The 23,006-nt window shown below is 44.2% G+C and overlaps 1 long non-coding RNA gene across 1 annotated transcript; it reads right to left on the reverse strand.

The window, feature by feature from the left end:
* Positions 1–2,530: 2,530 nt before the first annotated feature.
* On the reverse strand, positions 2,531–6,434 carry LOC117131859. Its single transcript, XR_004455260.1, has 3 exons — positions 5,160–6,434; positions 3,208–4,396; positions 2,531–3,173 (listed from the first exon to the last, which is right to left on the reverse strand). It is a non-coding gene; the product is annotated as an uncharacterized LOC117131859 (long non-coding RNA).
* Between the last annotated feature and the right edge of the window lie 16,572 nt (positions 6,435–23,006).

Raw genomic sequence — 23,006 nt, forward strand, 5'->3', positions numbered from 1 at the left:
CGTTGAACAATGGGGTTCCCATGATCACGTTGTAGATAGCGGGATGATCGACTACCGCGAACTCGACGATTTTCGTGATCTCCTTGGCCATAACTGGCAACTGGATTGATCCGAGAGTCATCGATTCTTTGCCCGAAAAACCCGTGAGTGGTTTCGGGGTCGGAATTACTTCCCCGAGTTCGATGCTCATTCGATTAAGAGTGTCGAGGAAAATTACATTGACCGTGCTTCACGTGTCGATGAGTACCCTTCCGACTTCCAGGTCTCGTATGATGAGATCTATGACGAGCGGATCGCAGTGAGGTTGATTGATGCCGCCAGCTTCCTCCTTTGTGAAGGTGATTGAGCAATTTTGGCCATCTCGAGGAGGAGACGATGTAGGCCAGTTTGCACTCGACTGTGCCTTCCGCTGGTAAGCTTTGATGGCCGAAACAGTATCATTGCAGTATTGCGATCCTCCGATGATCATGTTGATTCTTCGACGATTGTTATCATTCCCCTTGTCCTCCGGCCTCCTGCCGCGTTTATCCCCGGGCTGGTTTCGTTGAGGGGATTTTTCAGCGGGCGGATTTTTGTCCGTCTTTGGAGGGCGATCGGAATCAAGGATGAGATCTTTGACGCTGGTTACTTCCGAGAGCTCTCCAGCGAGTAGCTTCGCGACCAGCCTTGCTCCCAAGACTTTGCAGTTAGTCGTGGAGTGTCCTCGGGACTGATGGAACTCGCAGAAGGTGTTTTCGTCATATCCTTGATTGCGGGTCCACGTATTACCCGTGGTTTGGCCTTGGTCCGAATTGATCGCGTAATTATGCGCTCCTTGGAGATCTTCCCCCTCGTGATGGACATACATGTCGTTACGAGAGTTCTTCTTTTTTGCTTTCGGATCTACGTCTTTCGAGGATGGTCTTGCCGACTTATGTTTTTGCGACAAAATTTTCGTTTCTTCCTCGATTATGATGTAATCCGTTGCCTTGTGGAGAGCGTCCTCGATCGTCCGCGGTTTGTCGAGGGTTATCCATTTTCTGAATTTCGACTTGTACCAGAGCGTCATTCTGAGCGCGTCGATGGCCACTTTGTCGCATATCCTGCTGACCCTAGACATTACCAGCTTGAATCGGCTGATAAATTCGCGGAGGGGTTCGTCTTCCCTCTGGGATAGACTCCAGAGATCGACATCGGAAGTTTCTCTATCTATGAACATAGAGTATTGTTTGAGAAATTCCGACGCGAGCTGTCGGAAACTCCCGATAGAGTTTCGCTTAAGACGTGCGAACCATTCGAGGGCTGCTCCTTCCAGGTTCTCGACGAACAAGCGGCAATAGCCGACGTATTTTTCGCCATCCTTCAGTCTCACTCTTCCCATCGTAATGTGGAAAGCCTGAAGGTGCGCCTTTGGATCGGTCGTACCGTCGTACTTTGGTACTTTGATGTTTCCCGGATCTGACACCCTTATATCTGAGATGCGAGTGGTGAAGGGGGTCTTCCGAGCCCCTTCCAGCAGCCTGTCGATCTCGAGGGCAGCATTGGTATCGTGATGGATTTGAGACTTTACGGCTCTTACTTCTGTCGTAGTCTTGGTGATGTAATCGCGAAGATCACGGATATCCGACGTCTCGTCAGTAGATTTCCGAGCCTGTTGGCGTTTACTGCGAGTGAGCTCGGTTTGATTTTCAGCCAGCTCTTCCTGTTCGTTCCAATAGAAGATTTCCTCCTCTTCCGTCATTGGTTTGTCGAACGGAGAGCTTTCCAGAGCAGATCGGCTTCTGGTCCTTCGTGGATGTTTGTCGACGTTCTCATCGGTGTCGTTGGAGACATCGCTAGGATCCAGGTCAACGCTTTCGACTTCGTTATCCTCCGAATCCTTTGCGGGAGGCGGTGGACTTTCGGGGTTCTCTTTTTCCACGGGAGATTTCTCGCTAGGGTTTTGACCCGAAGGTCGTTCCCGCGCGACTCCAGATGTATCGAGTGGGGTAGTGAAGTCGAGTCTTATCCTGCAGACTTTAGTGGTTCCGTGGGGACGGATTGCTCGAGTCCTTGCCGTAAAGGGTTCGACCTGTTTGGTTAAGGTGCTCACGAGCCTGTCCTGTTCTTCCGACTTTTTTTCAAAGGTGGCGAACATCTTTTTAAACTCCTCGAGCGCTGCGGCGTTGGCTGGTGCGTTGGCCGCGGATACGTCTGCTGCTGGAGTGTGGAGATCGGTACCGCTGCCTCCGTTAAGAGGAGTCTGCATGTTATCCGCGTCGTTAGTTGACGTGTCTGATTGAGCGTGATGTGGCTTTTGCGGGTTAGATTGATCCGTACCCCCCCCCCTCCTTCTAGCGCCAAACTGTGGGAACCAAAATCCGCACTGTCGATTTCCGTTTAAATAAGGAAACTAGGAAAATCCTAATTTCCCAGAGGTCCCGGATATCTGCTAATACCACACGTCAAGCAATCAGAACACGGGAATAGCAACGATAAAGTATAAGAAATCGAAAAGAGAGCAAAATAGATCTTATTCTGAATTCGCATTTGAGCGTTACAACAAGGTAAGAGCCTGGGCTACGAGAGCTGTCGGCGAGATTCCTAGTTCTAAAACCCTAAGACGGCAATAACCTAATTGAGTCGCAGCTCGAATAACAAAAATGGAAATATGCCTAAATTGCTCTAAGTGCTAAGTTTGCTCTGGAAATGTTCTACCCCATGCCTCTCTCCTAGGACTCCTTATATACTCGCTCCAAGGTCGGTCTACGCTTTTACTCTTCTGCCCTTAAGCCGTCATAGCATAAAATGGAGATATTCCAATTTTTTTCCGATCTTGTAATTATCCTCAAAATTTCGTATTCATCCGCGGAAACTTGATATTTATCCTTCCTTGCGCGCCAAGCGTAAACCGTGCTACGGTTTACGGGCATTCAGTTAAGAAAATCGTAGGTTGGGTCTCGAGTCGTATTTAGGTCCCTTTGGGCCGTCTTCTGACTCGAAGCGTTTACTGCGACTTCTTTCGATAAAGAACGAACTTTCCACGGTTTTACCCGTAAAGTTTGATCGATGATTTAGAATGGCGGAAAACATGAACTGAGTTTGCTACGGTCATCGGGAGATATCATCGAAGGTTTGACGAGAATGCACGGACTGGTGCCGTATCGACATTTCAGAAGAGCTCGGTCGCTACGTAGCGACCGAGCTTGGCCGAACTCGGTCGCTACGTGGCGACCGAACAGGACGAACGCCCGATCGTTACGTAGCGACCGAACGGGACGAACGCCCGATCGCTACATAGCGACCGAGCTTAGCTCGAGCTTGGTCGCTATGTAGCGACCGGACAGCGTGCATGTGCGGTAGTTGCGCAATGACCGAGCTTGGTTTGTCCGTGTTCCGATTGTCATACTCGAACTTATCCGTACATGGTTTGGGTATGTTTCCGATGGCTTATGTTTGATCTAGATGAAGTTCGAGATGAAACTTTATCTCGAAAAGCTATGTTGCGGAGAGTCATACTTATATGTTTCGGAGATTTGGACGTTAACTTCGTCGTGACCGTTTTCGACCACAACAGTTTTCCTTTTATTGTATATTCTTAGAAAACCCTAGCTTAGAATTCTTATTTATAGTCTTTGTATTATTTCATAGAAAGGTAGCTTTTGATATTTTAATGAAGGGAGATTCTCTTATATCTTGTTCTTGATTTGATTCAATTCATCAGAAAAGGAAGTTGGTCTCAAAGAAGCTATCTTCGGAAACTCTTTGATTGATCCAAGCACATGTCTCTAGCGTTGTTAGATTTGGATTCTCTAGCGTTTGGTTGAGCTTCTATTTGTAATTTGTGTCACAGTTTTTGTTGCTTCTTGTTCAGGGGTTGCATTAGTAGTAGCTCATAGTGTAATCTTGTGCTCCTTGAAATGATTCATTTGTGCTTTGTTTGATCATTATCTATCTCATTCTGTTATAAGAGAAAAGGAAGTAATAAAAGAGAGCTGATTACTATAGTCATATCCACATGCATTGTTTCTCTTGCTATGAACTTCTGGCTCACTTTGCTATTTTCTTGAAGGTTGAAGAGTTAAGACTCATGGAAGCTTCCAAGCCCAACACAATCAATAACATGGCTTGGTCTGTGTGAGAGTTGCGTTTTTGTTTTGTAGATCCAATATGCTTGGAAAATCTTCAAACCAAGTTTCAAAATGACTTGCCTTTTGTATCAAGACCTCTTGTTTAGGCAGTACTTGCATCTGTGTAAGAAAATCATGTGTCTTTCTTATTTATTACAAAGAAAAAAATGAGTACGTTCGCTTCCTTCTAAGAGGGATTTGTTTGTATATGACAATTGCAATCTCAAACCTTCAAGCTTTAAACAAATTTTATTATCTATTCACATCCTAAACGACAAATACAACTCTACTACCAAGTATCAACGAACCTGTAACATCCCGAGTTGTGATATGTGAAAAGGCTTAAGAGAATTGATTTGGCTACCTATGTTACCAAAGTTGACTTACCTTTTCCGGAACACATCCTGAAAGAACTCCAGAGTTAAGCGTGCTTGAGCTGGAGTAGTGGAAGGATGGGTGACCTATCGGGAAGTGATTCGCGATAGCGTGCGAGTGAGGCCAAAGCATGGGAAAAGGTCGGGTGGTAATTGCAGGGTCAGTAAACAATGATTTCGAGCCTTGGAAAATTAACGGACCGACCGTCAGACGGGATGGGGTCCAAGGGCCGAGAGAGCGGGCGTGGGTGGCCCATTAGCCGTGGGCGGGTCGAGGCGTTATAAGTGGTATCAGAGCTGGTTAGCCATCTCAGTTCTGACCTGAGAGGCGTCTTGAGACCTGTCGTGGGGCACAACGAGGACGTTGCGTTCTTTGAGAGGGGGTGAATTGTAACATCCCGAGTTGTGATATGTGAAAAGGCTTAAGAGAATTGATTTGGCTACCTATGTCACCAAAGTTGACTTACCTTTTCCGGAACACATCCTGAAAGAACTCCAGAGTTAAGCGTGCTTGAGCTGGAGTAGTGGAAGGATGGGTGACCTATCGGGAAGTGATTCGCGATAGCGTGCGAGTGAGGCCAAAGCATGGGAAAAGGTCGGGTGGTGATTGCAGGGTCAGTAAACAATGATTTCGAGCCTTGGAAAATTAACGGACCGGTGGCCCATTAGCCGTGGGCGGGTCGAGGCGTTATAGAACCATTTTGCTAAAACATCCAAAGACTGACCGAAACTGCAAAAGAGCTATCTCATTGATGGCACTAATGCCTATGTTGTTGAGATGTCTCATACTTAAGAGGAGCATACTCATGAGTCATGACCATCGATGGTAACAGGAGTGGCAATCATCTGCGTGATGAAACAACACATATAAGTTAATATAAGTTCAAACCATATTGGAGATAAGTTTTCACATCATATAGAGTTAATCCCCTTATTGCTATTTAGTGTTAAATTAAAACCATGAAAACTTAAAAAACCATAATAGTGGTAATTGATAGACCATATATTTTATCCATTTTTAATCATGGTTTATAAGTGTTTTAAAGTGTTTTAAGATACAATAATTATGTTTTGGAGTCTATTTAGAGTATTTACAGGTTCAGGGACGTTTAAGAGAAATATGGTGATTTTGGAGTCTTTTGGGGCCTTTGGATGTGCAGAGTTGCACAGACGCATCAGATGTTTAGCTATGGATGGAGACCTTCCGACCGTTAGATTAAGCCTATATTTTGACACAAAATAGAGCTTTGAGTTAGATTTCCAATGCCACCGGTCTTAGGTAAAATCAGCATCTTGTAGCAGACGTTATGTCCGTTTTACTGAAGAGTGGTCAGTCTGCCTCGCGAGAGGAAGCTGCTGAGAAGAGGAAGCCAGGTCGATCGATGCAGCACTCTGCACGTCGATCGATGGAGATCCCAGACCGATGGAGATCCCAGATCAATGGAGATCCCATATCGTGGGCCTTGTATATTTTATGACTGCGTGAAGCCCATAAGCCACAAATTACCAGAATGCCCTTGGACGACCAGAAACCCTATTTATGTTATTTCTAAGCCATTGTTGACGGTAACGCTTTCTAGACTTCTTTACGCTTTCATTTCCATTGTTTCTCTTAGAGGAGAGAAGGGAGGAACTTCTATCAGAGTCCTCCTGGAACTTCATTGGTTTTCTTAATCATTTCTATTTCAGTTTTACATCTGTTTCATCTATGATTTATGTGACTAATTTCATGTCTGAATAGATCAACCTGTTAGGTTTGGGGTTCAGATAGGTTTGTGGGATTAGCCCCAAACTATAGATCTGCCTTGTTGTGATATTCATGATAGATTTGTATTCATTGCTTGTTTTAGATTAATTAACTAGAACTTGATCATAGGATTGCATACTCAAGCACCCTTGTTATCCCATCCTGACACCTATCTATCATATTAGGACTGCTAGAGAGGGCTAACCGCCAATTTAGTATCTTAATAGGGCATATCATACTCGCGCATAGGCCTGGTTAGAACCCGTCGATCGATGTCCTCAACTGACTATCGGTCGACGTAGGCAAAGGTGTATCGGTCTATGTCCCAATAGGACCATCGATCGACACTCTTTCGTTGTCAACATACTAACCGTTGAGACACGAGATCTAGCTTGTTAACCAGTGAAACATGCGATAGCTGATCACTGAGTTAAGCGGTTGAGCTCTAACATATCATGCATGCAACAAATAGGTACCTATAGGAATTATAATCTCCAACACATGAATAGAAACCCTAGATCTATCAACCATCCTTCCATCAAACTACTCCTTGCCAAGCTGAACAATTACCTTGTTCATCTTGTTTATTGCTTTATTTATTACTTGCTTTATTTACTGCTTTAAAACCTATTAGCCTAGCTTAATCATATAACTATTAGATCTAATAGGTTCCCTAGTTCCTTGTGGATTCGATCCCTAAGTACTATAACTCGACCTCTTTTGATGAGAGTAACACTCTTTAGGGTAATTTGAGTGATATCAAATTTGGCGCCGTTGACGGGGAGCTTTGATCGCCATTAGATCTTGTTTAGTTAGATTTAGTCTAGGTTTTGTTATTGTTCGAAAAACTCATAAAATTTTTTCTTCTATCTCAGGTACATAACTCTTAGTACCAGAAAACAATGAAGAGAGGATTTATAGGTCCTTCAAGGAAGGAGCCTGCTGGTTTATGCACGATCTGTATGTCTACGAGGGATGTATCGATCGACACCCTTCAAGCAACATCGATCGATAGCGTGAGCCAAGCGTCGAACGACACTATTCAGCATGTCTCGGAAAACACTTTTCATCGGGGTACTATTCATCGCATTACTATTCATCCGGGTACTGTTCATCATGTTACTGTTCATCCGAGTACTGTTCACCGTAATACTATTCATCGAGGTACTGTTCATCCAAGTATTGTTCATCATAATACTATTCATCCTAGTACTGTTCATCGCGATACTGTTCATCGCGATACTGTTCATTGCGATACTATTCATCGCGACACTATTCATCTACCGTCGATCGACACTATTCAAATTCCATCGATCGACACTATTCATGTCCCGTCGATCGACACTATTCATCCAGTGTCGGTCGACACTATTTAGATCCCGTCGATCGACACTGTTCATCCCGTGTCGGTCGACACTATTTATATCCCGTCGATCGACACTGTTCATCCCGTGTCGGTCGATACTATTCATCTTCCGTCGATCGATACTATTTATATTATGTCGCTCGACACTGTTCACCCGAACACTGTTCATCCAAACACTGTTCATAACGATTGTAAGACCCGATCCTGGATTCCTCAATCCAACCAGACCGCGGCCTCACTTAACAACACAACCAGTTCCATCTTTAATATTTAAGTTCAAGTGTTAAATATTTCTAAGTCTTTTTCAGAGTTTTGGAGGTTCCAACATTCACACTTAAATAATCAAGCAACAACTAATGCAAATAGATATTTCATAGATATTAACCAAGGTTCATACATCATTCATCATCCTAATAAATAGAATACACACTAGAATCGCATAAGTTCACAAGTTGCACAATAGGCTACAATAATCACACAATTTTCAGAATCAACCCAATCACCACACATCTTCCCATGGCCGCGGTCCTCATGGTGCTTTTCCCTTACCACGGTCCATTTCTGGTCCTGGATCCAACACAAACAAACACACAATCGCAAGGTTAGATTACAAAACAAGAATCAATCACATTGCATGGTCGGATCCAATCTAATCAAGAACAATCATCAAAAATGTCAAATCTGACCCCTCTCAAAAGAGATCCAAATACCAAATAAAATTCATGAAAACTCATGATAATTCAGAAGAAAAATATTCCCATAATCAGATTCAAAAGAATCGGCTCAGATCATAGTGATCTCGGCCATGAACAGCCCACACAAGAACAAGGGACTTTCATGGGAATATTGATCAGGCCAAGGCCTTAAGATCAATGGATCCTTCCCTGTAACATCATAAAACAATCCATAGCACAACATATATGAAGAAACAGAGTAGAAGAAGTCAGAGTAAGGAGTGGCCAATCGATCCAAACCGGCCAGGCTCACACGGCCATCATCCGCGGCCTTGTCCGGTTACTCTTGGCCACACCTCTCACCTTAGGAGTTCGGTCTCCAGGGGCGACTTCCTTCTCTTTCTCCTTTGCCTTCTCCTTGTCTTTCTGTCTCAAATCCATTCTCTTGATCACACGCCCAAACACACCAGGAACACTCAAGAGCAATCTCTTGGATCAAATCGGCCAATCCAAGGTTTGTGTCTCTCTTTCTCTCTTGAATTTTCTCTGTGTTTCTCTCTGTGTCTAGTTGAGTAAAAATCGACCAGTCTGGCAGAAATGAGAGGGAGAAGACGATTTAAACTGTCCCCAACCGCCTGGGCGAACAGTTACCAACCAATCACATCCCTTCTTCCCAAAACTGCCCCATAACCGCCCCATAACCGCCCATTGGCGGTTTCTCCCCTTTTCTTCCTTTGGCAAATCGATCACTGAGCCTCAGCTCACACTCTGGAAGTTTGCCCACTCCCTGTCCCAAGCCTAAGACCCATTTGGTCGAACCGTCCTGCACCCGGACCATCGGCTCGCCCAGTAACCGTTCCGGACTCGCCCACACTGATCCGAACCAAAACGCACCGTTCACCGGATTGAGCTGACCTCTAGCTGTTCCCAGCTGAGTGAGCTAGTTCTCCAGCTCCTGTGAGCTGAACAGATCTTGGTGAACTGAATACCAGCTGAACCGAGCTGATTGAACTCAAACCAACACTCGTCCAGCTGCCTAAACACTCACCCAGCTCCTTTACCCTTGTTTCCATCGTATCCTGGTTAAGTCTCAACTGACTGATGCCCTTAACCTTCATTCAGGGCCATGATACGCTTGTCTTAAGGTCTAGTGACCTGACTGGTGCGTCTCCCCGCACCATGGCCCGTCCGGCCGATCCTATCTAGGATCGGGGACATGACAAGTCTCCCCCACTAACTTGGGATTCGTCCTCGAATCCATGTTAAGTGTTTCATCAGGAAGAAATTGTCTGTACCAATCCGGATACATACTTTTCATTTTTGCTTCCGTTTCCCAAGTGATGAGGTCTTTACCATTGTAATCCCACACCACTTTGATCATGGGAACTGTCTTCTTTCTCATAGCTTTCTCTGACCGATCCACAATCCGAACCGGCAAAGTTTCAAAGTCAGGTCCTTACCAAGGTCAGTAGGAACCTCGGGCAAGACAATGTCTTGTTCAGACAAGCATTTCCGGAGTTGGGATACATGGAACACATTGTGGTATGCATCCATTGCTGATGGCAAGTCCAACTTGTATGCCACTGCACCCACTCTCTCTATGATTCTGAATGGACCCAAGTACCTAGGATCCAGTTTCTTTCGTCCAGAAACCCTGGTCCTACCCTTAAAGGTAATCATCTTGAGATACACCAGGTCATTGACCTCAAACTCAAGATGTTTTCTACGCTTGTCTGCATAGCTCTTTTGGCGGTCCTGCGCCTCTTTCATTTTCTCTTTGACCATCCTGATTTTCTCAGTGGTCTGTTCTACAATCTCAGGACCCAACATGCTACGCTCCCCCACTTGGGTCCAGCATAGGGGTGTCCTGCACGGCCTACCATACAAAGCCTCATATGGCGACATACCAATGCTTGTATGGAAGCTGTTGTTATAAGCAAATTCCACTAAGGGTAAGTGTTTTTCCCAAGACTCTCCCCAATCTAACACACATGCCCTTAGCATATCCTCCAAGGTTTGGATTGTCCTTTCAGACTGCCCATCCGTTTGAGGATGATAAGATGTGCTCATATTCACTCTGGTTCCCAAGGCCTTTTGGAAAGCCTGCCAGAAATAAGATGTAAATCTTGGATCCCTATCCGAGACAATGCTTGCTGGAACACCATGCAACCTCACTATCTCGTCTATGTACACTTGCACAATCCTGTCGACCCCATCACCTTTCTTGATGGGCAGGAAATGAGCCGACTTGGTCAGCCGATCAACCACAACCCATACCGCATCTTTCTTATTCCTGGTTGTGGGAAACCCAGTCACAAAATCCATTGTGATGTGATCCCATTTCCATTCTGGTATGGGTAGGTTCTGGAGTAGACCACTGGGAACCTGATGTTCTGCCTTCACCAGTTGACAAGTAGGACACTTAGCCACCCACTCTGCAACATCAGATTTCATTCTCACCCAGTGGTAGTACCTTTTTAGATCCCTATACATCTTGTTCAGTCCAGGATGAACTGAAAACTTAGACTTATGAGCCTGTCTCATAATCTCTTCTTTGAGTTCCTTATCATTAGGAACACTGACCCTCCCATTGACCAAGATGGTACCATTCTCAGTTGTCTGGTACTCAGTCTTGTCATTGGCGGCTACCTTCTTTAGGTTTTCATCCAGGCCCTGTGCTTGCCTGATCCTGGTCAGGAGATCGGCCTGGTTCACTGCCTCCAACCCCAATGGCTCTTCTGAACCAACCAAGGTGTTGAGGTTCAAGGACCTGATCATCCCTTCCAGTTCATCCGCCTCCCTCTCAGATGACACTTCAGCCCTTCTGCGGCTCAAAGCATCAGCCACCAGGTTAGCTTTCCCAGGATGATAAGCTATGTCCAGATCATAATCTGCAACAAACTCCATCCATCGCCTCTGCCTTAAGTTTAACTCAGGCTGAGTGAATATGTACTTCAAGCTTTATGGTCTGTGAGTATTTGCACCTTGGCACCATAAAGATATGATCTCCATATCTTTAATGCAAATACTACAGCAGCCATCTCCAAATCATGAGTCGGATAGTTACCCTCATGCTTCCTTAGCTGTCTGGAAGCATAGGCTATCACCTTCCCATGTTGTGTCAAAACACAACCAAGACCAGTTATGGATGCATCCGTATACACCACATAAGGCTGATCAGCCTCAGGCAACACCAGGACAGGTGCATTAGTCAACATGTTCTTGAGTGCTGCAAAACTTTCCTCACACTCCTCAGACCATGTGAACCTCACGTCCTTGCCTGTCAGCTTAGTCATAGGTTGAGCTATGCTCGAGAACCCCTTGACATATTTCCTGTAATAACCAGCCAACCCCAAGAAGCTTCTAACTTCCGTAGCATTCTTTGGCTGTGGCCATTCCTGAATACATTTGATCTTATCTTGATCCACTGAGACTCCTTTATCAGACACCACATGTCCAAGGAACCCAATGCTCTTCTGCCAGAAGCTACACTTGCTTAGCTTAGCAAAGAGCTTCTGTTCTCTCAGGCGGCCCATCACCGCCCTAAGGTGTCTTTCATGGTCCTCCTTTGTCTTGGAATACACGAGTATATCATCAATGAAGATGATCACAAACTCGTCCAAGTATTCCCTGAAGATGCCGTTCATCATCTTCATGAATGCAGCAGGCGCATTGGTCAGTCCGAACGGCATAACCACAAACTCATAGTGGCCATACCTGGTCCGGAACGCTGTCTTTCTCACATCATCTGGTGCAATGGGGATCTGATGATACCCAGAGGCCAGGTCAATCTTGGAGAACCACTTGGCTCCACGGAGTTGATCTAACAACTCATCAATCCTGGGTAAAGGGTACTTGTTCTTCACAGTCACCCTGTTCAAACCCCTATAATCAATGCACAACCTAAAGCTACCATCCTTTTTCTTAACAAATAGGACTGGTGCTCCCCAAGGTGATACACTAGGGCGTATGAACCCCTTCTCAAGCAACTCCTCAAGTTGCTTCTTCAGCTCTGCCATCTCAGCTGGTGCCATTCTATATGGACTTTTTGATAATGGGGCCGTTCCAGGTTCCAATTCAATGATGAATGGGTCAGCCCTATCAGGGGGAATGCCCTGTAGTGCCCCAAACACATCCTGAAATTCCCGAACCAACGGTATACCCTCTGGGTCACAGGCCCCTACAACCTCATCAGTGTAAATGGTAGCCAAAAAGGCCTCACAACCATTTCCAAGCATCCGTTCTACTTGGACTGCTGAAACCACCAAATTACAAGAGGTTGGCTTGATTCCTTGGTACTTAATCGGGGGTCCAAACTCGTTCTCAAGTTGCACCCTTCCCCGGTGACAATCTAGAGTTGCCCGATACTTTCCCAACCAGTCCATGCCCAAGATCACTTCATGATGCTTGAGGGGGACAACAATCAGATCTATAGGCATCGGCCTATCCAAGATCACCACAGGGATGTCCCTAACCAGACCGAGTGAGTTCATAACTTGCCCTCCGGCCGCACTCACTCGTTCAGGACCATCCCATGCTCCATACTGGAACAAACCTTTTCCTATCATACTTGGACTCACAAAACTATGTGTAGCTCCAGTATCAAATAATGTGTGTGTTTCCACACCACCAATACTTAAGGTCCCTACACAAGACCCATCAAAGTATATCTATCCATCCTAGATTCCATACCATGCAATTCTACTGGAATTGTAAAAGTAGTAGTCTAGAATGTTACCAGTGATCGCTTGGAAAGGCTGAGTCCCAACCACCTCCTTGGATAGCTCATACACCCGAGGTGTTGAGGTCTGGCCTCGTCCCTGGACTGGCCTGCTAGCCTCCCCACGTCCCTTACTTTGGTTGCCTTGCAGCTTAGGGCAGTCCCTGCGGTAGTGGCCCTTCTGGCCGCAGTGGTGACAGGTCCTGGACTCACCCAACGGACTTGGACAATCCTTGGCTGAGTGATCCATCTTACCACATCGAGTACAGGCACCCATGGCCTTCCAGCACTCTCCACCGTGGTATCGTCCACACTTAGGGCACTCTGACCTACCACTTGAGGTTTTACCCTCCTCGGTCGAGTCCCTCTTCCTCTTCTTGTCACCACTCTGACCCGAGGATACCACCACACTCTTCATCTTCTGCTTACCCTCCTCAGTGAGGTTGGTCTCCAGCAAGGCCATCCTCTCAACCAACTCAGAAACCGTGTGGAACTTACAAACAGAACAGTAGGTTCGAAGTTCCACCCTTAGGCCTCGGATGAACCTTCGGACTTGAACCTTCTCATCCTCCAGTTCTCTTCCCACATACCTCCTGAGTCGGTTGAACTCTTCTTCATACTCACGAACAGTCCTCCGTCCCTGAGTCAAGTCCAGGAACTTGGACTCCAAACGATCCCACGCCTCAGCAGGAAAGTACTTATGGTTGAACTCAACCTCAAAGTCAGCAAAGTGCTCAATGGTACCATTGGTACGCTTGTCCAAAGCTAACCACCAATTATGTGCATCTACTTCCAGGAAGTGTACTGCTATGTCCTTCTGGAAATCCTCAGGACATCGTGTGGACTTGAAGTTTCGAACCAACCTGGTTCTCCACTCGTCCGCCTCCATAGGATCAACACTTCCAGCAAAGTGTTTGGTTCCCAACTTGGAGATATGCTCCAGTACCTTCAGGTAGTCCATACCACACACTGGCCTAACCGGTGGGTCTATCTCAATCACCTCAGCCACACGGCCAGCACCAACATCAGCCGCTCCAGCAGCAACCCGAACCGGGGGATTAGCCTGTCCCACGGACGAGTTCACCAATGGTGTGAATGCATGTGTCAAGGAGGCTATCTGAGCTCCCATGATTTGCATAGCCTCCACCAAGCCCCTTATGGTCGGCTCAATGACCTCCTCGGCACCAGTGACCCGAACATTGTTTGCATCAACATTCTGGCCACTCCCAGCACCCACGTTGGACGACCCAGTATCGTCTCCATGGACTTGCTCTTGCTGCTCGTCCACATTAGTTTCATTAACCCCAGTAGGAAGAGTTGGACCCACTGGAAGTCCGGTTGCATTGTCCACCTGCTCCACCAGAGCGGGTAGCACTAGGGTTGGAATGGTTCCAGCTGGTAACACTCCGGTCTGTTCAGCACCATCCTGCCCCACTGCTCCAGACGCTCCAGTTGCCTCCTTTCCTTTCCGAGATTTGTACCTTCTTGTACCCTTAGGAGTTCCAAACACAAACAAAAGGTTAGTCCAAAACTGAACACACAAACCTCAATCACTCCTAAGTTAATCAGTACAAAAGATTACTTAGAACCCAACTATCTCACCATGAGTCCAAACGGCCAAGTGTGTGGTGAACCAATAACCCAACAAATCCTAGAATCAAGAATGCTCTGATACCAACTTGTAAGACCCGATCCTGGATTCCTCAATCCAACCAGACCGCGGCCTCACTTAACAACACAACCAGTTCCATCTTTAATATTTAAGTTCAAGTGTTAAATATTTCTAAGTCTTTTTCAGAGTTTTGGAGGTTCCAACATTCACACTTAAATAATCAAGCAACAACTAATGCAAATAGATATTTCATAGATATTAACCAAGGTTCATACATCATTCATCATCCTAATAAATAGAATACACACTAGAATCGCATAAGTTCACAAGTTGCACAATAGGCTACAATAATCATACAATTTTCAGAATCAACTCAATCACCACACATCTTCCCATGGCCGCGGTCCTCATGGTGCTTTTCCCTTACCACGGTCCATTTCTGGTCCTGGATCCAACACAAACAAACACACAATCGCAAGGTTAGATTACAAAACAAGAATCAATCACATTGCATGGTCGGATCCAATCTAATCAAGAACAATCATCAAAAATGTCAAATCTGACCCCTCTCAAAAGAGATCCAAAAACCAAATAAAATTCATGAAAACTCATGATAATTCAGAAGAAAAATATTCCCATAATCAGATTCAAAAGAATCGGCTCAGATCATAGTGATCTCGGCCATGAACAGCCCACACAAGAAACAAGGGACTTTCATGGGAATATTGATCAGGCCAAGGCCTTAAGATCAATGGATCCTTCCCTGTAACATCATAAAACAATCCATAGCACAACATATATGAAGAAACAGAGTAGAAGAAGTCAGAGTAAGGAGTGGCCAATCGATCCAAACCGGCCAGGCTCACACGGCCATCATCCGCGGCCTTGTCCGGTTACTCTTGGCCACACCTCTCACCTTAGGAGTTCGGTCTCCAGGGGCGACTTCCTTCTCTTTCTCCTTTGCCTTCTCCTTGTCTTTCTGTCTCAAATCCATTCTCTTGATCACACGCCCAAACACACCAGGAACACTCAAGAGCAATCTCTTGGATCAAATCGGCCAATCCAAGGTTTGTGTCTCTCTTTCTCTCTTGAATTTTCTCTGTGTTTCTCTCTGTGTCTAGTTGAGTAAAAATCGACCAGTCTGGCAGAAATGAGAGGGAGAAGACGATTTAAACTGTCCCCAACCGCCTGGGCGAACAGTTACCAACCAATCACATCCCTTCTTCCCAAAACTGCCCCATAACCGCCCCATAACCGCCCATTGGCGGTTTCTCCCCTTTTCTTCCTTTGGCAAATCGATCACTGAGCCTCAGCTCACACTCTGGAAGTTTGCCCACTCCCTGTCCCAAGCCTAAGACCCATTTGGTCGAACCGTCCTGCACCCGGACCATCGGCTCGCCCAGTAACCGTTCCGGACTCGCCCACACTGATCCGAACCAAAACGCACCGTTCACCGGATTGAGCTGACCTCTAGCTGTTCCCAGCTGAGTGAGCTAGTTCTCCAGCTCCTGTGAGCTGAACAGATCTTGGTGAACTGAATACCAGCTGAACCGAGCTGATTGAACTCAAACCAACACTCGTCCAGCTGCCTAAACACTCACCCAGCTCCTTTACCCTTGTTTCCATCGTATCCTGGTTAAGTCTCAACTGACTGATGCCCTTAACCTTCATTCAGGGCCATGATACGCTTGTCTTAAGGTCTAGTGACCTGACTGGTGCGTCTCCCCGCACCATGGCCCGTCCGGCCGATCCTATCTAGGATCGGGGACATGACAACGATACTGTTCATCCGAACACTGTTCATCGTGACACTGTTTATCGAAACACTATCCATCGCGGCACTGTTCCTCCAATGACGAACACCACTTACGGAGAGACAGAGAAGGTCGAAGCGCTCATACTTAAGAACGACAAGAAGGTATTTGGCGAGACGAAAAAGGTCGCCCTTGCAGCCTCACAGGACAATTAATTAATGCAGAGGGTAGTGTAATCTCTGATGTAATTGATGTGGCTGAGACGAATACCTTTAATCTGACAAGTCAATGGTATGATTGGGGAAGTGAGGATCCATTTTACGGTCTCCCTCATGAGGATCTCAAATATCTTATCAAGAGACTTGAGAAGTTAACCTCAGCAAACAAGCACGATGAAATATCTGCAGACCACATTATCTGCAAGATCTTCCCCTATTGTTTATCTAGAGATGCTTTTAGCTGGTTCAGTAAGCTGCAACCAAGATTTCTAACCTGCTGGGAAGACATCAAAGAAGCCTTCATAGGCAAATTTTTCAGCGAGGCTGTAGAAACTTGAAGTAAAAGGCTTGATTACATGATTAAAGAACGGGAGAAAGGAATAATGATTAGTATGAGTCAGATTCTTGACTTCATCTACAGCGAGGAGAATGGAGATATTGGAACACCGACAACTCATGTCAAGCAGCCAAACATTCAGGTTCACCATGCAGATGAGAGTAAGCAGAAGGACGAACTGAACAGAGAAAAGCTGGTCAACTATGATACAGTTGAGGATGATGAATATCATGTATCAGGAGAGCAGAGCAAAGTAGAAGAAGCTGATACAAAAGATCCGACTTCAGCATCGATCGATAGTAGTAACTCAGAATCGATCGATATCCGCACTTCAGAAACGATCGATACAAATATTTGTCATCGATCGATACCTTCTACAATCCCTGATGCTACCACTGTGTATGTTAGGACTGGACGACTAAAGGCAATTAGTGACTATAACAGTCCTGAGGACGCCTATGCTAAAAGGTCTGCATCGCGTCGTTCAGCACTTCAGAATACTGTCCTTGAGCTGCACCCTGCATATATCTCTCTTGTGGGTCAGCATTCTTTCCATGGTTTTCCTCCTTAAGATCCCACTAGCCACTTGGAGATATTTGTAGATCTAGCCTCGGCCATTAAATGCAATGGAGTCTCTGAAGACTACTATTTATGCAAATTATTTTCATACTGTCTTGCTGGGGATGCAGCTCATTGGTTGAAGAAGCTACCACCAGGATCTCTCAATGCTTGGAATGACATTGCAAACGCTTTCGTCAACAAGTTTCTCTATGATGCTGCAGCAAGTCTAGAGATTGAGATGAGATCTATGATGGAATATATGGTGGAAGATGATGAACAACATGTGTCTGGAGAGCTGAGCAGAATAGAAGAAGTCGATATTAGTGACATGAGCTCAGAACCCATTGACACTCCGACCTCAACATCGATCGACATCCCAACCGTAACATCGATCGACCCCAGCCTTCAAACATCGATTGACACAAACTCCTGTTGTCGATCGATATCACTCGAAATCCCTGAAAAATCGAGTTGTCCTCAGGACATTGCAGACTCGACACTGAAGAGCATCGATGTATTAAGTTGTTATCCTAACGAAAAAGTAGAAAAAGAAATCACCATGGAAGATTTCTTGGAACTAGAAGAATTCTTGGAGTTAAAGGATGGGCAACAACTTGGAGATTTGGATTCGAGTGAAGAAGTAACTATGGAAGACTTCTTGGAGCTGGAGGAATGGCTTGGGGATTTAGACCAGAACCCGAAGCAGAAGTTTGATGATCAGCACACTTCAGGAAAAGGTCTGGAAAATTCCTTAAAGGCTGACGACATCGACCGACATAAACCTGATGAGATCGATCGACACCCACCCTAACCCTACGACATCGATCTACAGTCGCCGTCTAACATTGATCAACATACACCTGACAGTATCGATCGACGCCCGCCCAATTGTATCGATCGACACTCATGTTTGGATGAACTATCTGGATACCCAATTGAACAAGGAACGATTGAGGAGATAATGCACATGTCTAAGACATCACACATTGATGTCCCCGAACATCTAAGACCACCTATATGCGCAGAAGAAGGCGTTGGGATTTGCAAAAGAGTGAAGAGGATACATGATCCTGTGAAGATTATGGTTCCATGTGCAGTGTTTGAAGTTGAATCTCCTATCCCACCAGATAAAGGTGTGTATCTGAGTTCTTACATTGAAGTATTGAATGATCAACATCATGTAGAAGCTTATCAGAGAGGTCTGCGATTTATAGATGAAGTAGATGAAGGCCCAGCAGAAGCACCATTGAGCGACATCAGCAAATCGAAATTGATCGACACTAACACTTCATCATCGATCGATACCAATCAGATACCCTCGATCGACACCAGACGCGAATCAGAGCAAAATGAGTATGAATTGTACGGAAATATTTTTATGAAGATACCACCACGCATTCAGACAAGTCTGGGGGAAAGAAGTGGAGGAATTGGAAGAAGCGGGAACGAACCAAAGAAGGTTCTCAGATATCATTGATTTCTCACTTCTCAAATGATGCCAAGAAGTCCCGACTGAGATTACACAAGTCTGTGGGAAAGAAGGGGAGAAATTGGAAGAAGCGGGAACAAACCAAAGGAGGTTCTCAATTACCATTGACTCATTACTTCTCAGATAGTGTCAGAAAATCAAGAGTGCGCAGCAAATGCTTCTCACATCCATATGCAAAACTTAGAGCACTCCTTATTGTTGAGATGATAGACAAAGGAGAAGGGTATATGGAGGCTTTTACACAAGAATGATAAAGCTTCAAAGAGTAGACATTGAGACTTGGTTTGGAGCAAGTTCTCATTCTCATCCGGACTGAATCAGATCTCCAGAAGTCAAGCTAATGACTAAAAATAAGCGCTGAGTGGGAGGCAACCCACTGTTCGGTTTGTTTTAAATATGGTTTAATTTTCATTTATTAATAATTTTTCTTGTTTTCTAATGATTTCAGGTAAAAAAAAAATTTAGTTAATTGGTTTTATTAGTTATATATTACTAACTTTTAGACTTTTAGTGTTTTATTTATGTTAGGTACAAGGAAAAGATCTGAGGAAGACGAGTTTCCATAGAAATCAACGATGGCTAGCTAACATCGATCGACAGAGTATCAAGGGTATGGATCGCCACTTAACTGTGTTGGTCAATATTCACATCAAAGTTAGGTATATTGTTCTTCCTTGTTAAATATTGTCCTTATGATTTATTCTCCCACCGATTTTAGGCTGAATAACATTGGTCACAATGTTATTTAATCCTAGGGGAGGTTATATTAATATTAGGTTTTAGTTAGATGTTTAGAATATGGACCAAAGTAAACGATTGCCATGATATCGACCGACGAGAACAAGTCGATATCGATCGACATTGCTTCATTTTCCACGACCGATGACTACACGTTTACATCGATCGACATCCATTCCGGTCAGGTATATCATTCTAACTTGTTAAATTGAGTACTTATGATTTATTTACACCATAACTCCGACTGGATATACACTGGTCACAACGTTATCTAAGTCTGGGGAGGTTCTACTGATATTGTGTTTTAGTTATGAAAAAAAAAACACAGATCCATGTAGACGATTGCTCAGATCATCGACCGATGAGACCATCTCGATATCGATCGACAACACTTCATTAACAACGATCGATTGTCACTTCATTGTATCGATCGATACTGAGCAGGTTATCGTTCTTACTTGTTAAATTTTATACTTCGGCTTTATGATTTTCACCTTACCACCGACTGTGTTACACTGGGGTCAGTGTAATTTAAGTCTAGGGGGATTACTAACGTTTATCTACCTTTATGAGTCTTATTTAAAATATTTTCAAAATCTGTTTTTATTGAGTCAAGAAGGGGATAATGAACTTATTAGATTCATGCTTGTTATCTAACCACTCTTTAGCACCATTCTAGACTTACTGATTGCAGATAGTACTAAAGATACTAAAGTGGATCAACTTGTCAAATATGTTTACACTTGCTGAGATTGTTTGAAGGAACCGAAGCTGACCTCCAACCTAATTTGACTTAACTGCTTGTCTTGGAGCTTGGTATACACTGGATCGGATTCCTCCTTTAGGTCTGAAAGGTAAAAGTCTGAGTGATTTTGGTTTCCTTATCTCCTCCCTTTGGCATCCTAATAAAATAAAATAAAAGATTGAGATGTTTTCTTGCGGTTTAGAGGGGTAGGTACATTAACGATGACCCCATTATTCTACTCTAATAGAATGATCACACATTGTTGGAAGCGAGGGGTAGGTACATTACCGATGACCCCACTATTCGCCTACACTTTGTCAAAAAAAAAAAAAATCGAAAAGAAGGTGAATAAGATGGACTGCATCAGCATCTTTGTTCACTGGAATTGAGATAAAAATGATTCAGAGAAGGGAGATATAGAGTAAAAGAAACCAGAACAAGATTACCTGTGTTCTCAGATACCTGTTGGGGTAAGAGTCCATGTGTCTTGTGATCGATACTCCCAAGGTAAAGCATACACATTTATTTATGTTAAGAAATTAGGTTGGTAGAGGGGAATGTCAGACATGATTTGCTAAGATGTTGGCTAGGTGAATTTGGTTGCTAAGCTAGGATATTGTATATTGTGCTTCTGTCATTAGGACTTCTTAGATGTGGATTGCAATATTGTAGAGGTGATGATTCTAAGTTTTAAATCATGTGAGTCTCTGCTGTTTTCAAAACCTCTTTCAGAGAGTGCCCGTCTGTTTTGTTTGAGGACAAGCAAAAGGGTAAGTCTGGGGGGGTTGATAGACCATATATTTACCCATTTTTAATCATGGTCTATAAGTGTTTTAAAGTGTTTTAAGATACAATTATTATGTTTTGGAGTCTATTTAGAGTATTTACAGGTTCAGGAACGTTTAAGAGAAATATGGTGATTTTGGAGTCTTTGGAGGTACAGAGTTGCACAGACGCGTCAGATGTTTAGCTATGGATGGAGACCTTTCGACCGTTATATTGAGCCTATATTTTAACACAAGATAGAGCTTTGAGTTAGCTTTCCAATGCCACCGGTCTCAGGTCAATCAGCATCCTGTAGCAGAAGTTATGCTTGTTTTACTGAAGAGTGGTCAGTCTACCTCGCGAGAGGATGATGTCGAGAAGAGGAAGCCAGGTCGATCGATGGAGATCCCAGATCGTGGGCCTTGTATATTTTATGACTGCGTGAAGCACAGAAGCCACAAATTACCATAATGCCCTTCGATGACCAGAAACCCTATTTATGTCATTTCTAAGCCATTGTTGACGGCAACGCTTTCGAGACTTCTTTACGCTTTAATTTCCATTGTTTCTCTTAGAGGAGAGAAGGGAGGAACTCCTATCAGAGTCCTCCTGGAACTCCATTGGTTTTCTTAATCATTTCTATTTCAGTTTTACATATATTTCATCTATGATTTATGTGACTAACTTCATGTCTGAATAGATCCAGCTGTTAGGTTAGGGTTCAGATAGGTTTGTGAGATTAGCCCCCAAACTATAGATCTGTCTTGTTGTGATATTCATGATAGATTTGTATTCATTGCTTGTTTTAGAGTAATTAACTAGAACTTGATCATAGGATTGCATACTCAAGCACCCTTGTTATCCCATCCTGACATCTATCTATCATATTAGGACTGCTAGAGAGAGCTAACCGCCAATTTAGTATCTTAATAGGGCATATCATACTCACGCATAGGCCTGGCTAGAACCTGTCGATCGATGTCCTCAACTGACTATCGGTCGACGTAGGCAAAGGTGTATCGGTCGATGTCCCAATAGGACCATCGATCGACACTCTTTCATTGTCAACATACTAACCGTTGAGACACGAGATCTAGCTTGTTAACCAGTGAAACATGCGACAGCTGATCACTGAGTTAAGCGGTTGAGCTCTAACATATCATGCATGCAACAAATAGGTACCTATAGGAATTACAATCTCCAACACCTGAATAGAAACCCTAGATCTATCAACCATCCTTCCATCAAACTACTCCTTGCCAAGCTGAACAATTACCTTGTTCATCTTGTTTATTGCTTTATTTATTACTTGCTTTATTTACTGCTTTAAAACCTATTAGCCTAGCTTAATCATATAACTATTAGATCTAATCGGTTCACTAGCTCCTTGTGGATTCGATCCCTAAGTACTATAACTCGACCTCTTTTGATGAGAGTAACACTCTTTAGGGTAATTTGAGTGATATCAGTAATCATTAGCATATTTTAGTGGCGGTATAAAGGGTAAATTATATTTTTAACAATACCAACGTTTGTACAATAAACTTAAAAGGTTGGCTGCTGTACCTCCATCACATCCACTGTTTCCATCCTCTGTCGTAGCCAATCAGTTCTTATTCCGAAAAAATATTTCGATTCTCCTTTCTTGATCTTGTTTATACCTTCAGCCGCTCCAACCACGGAGAACGCCCAACAACTTATTTTATCGAACCTAACCTCAATCTCAACGGCAGTGGCAATGTTCAAAATCAAATCTTGCAAATAAATATTGAAAATCATACCAAAAATGTGTCTCTAATTTATGATTGGAACGTCATC

The sequence above is a fragment of the Brassica rapa genome, chromosome A02, assembly GCF_000309985.2.
Source record: "Brassica rapa cultivar Chiifu-401-42 chromosome A02, CAAS_Brap_v3.01, whole genome shotgun sequence".
NCBI classification, from domain to species: domain Eukaryota; kingdom Viridiplantae; phylum Streptophyta; class Magnoliopsida; order Brassicales; family Brassicaceae; genus Brassica; species Brassica rapa.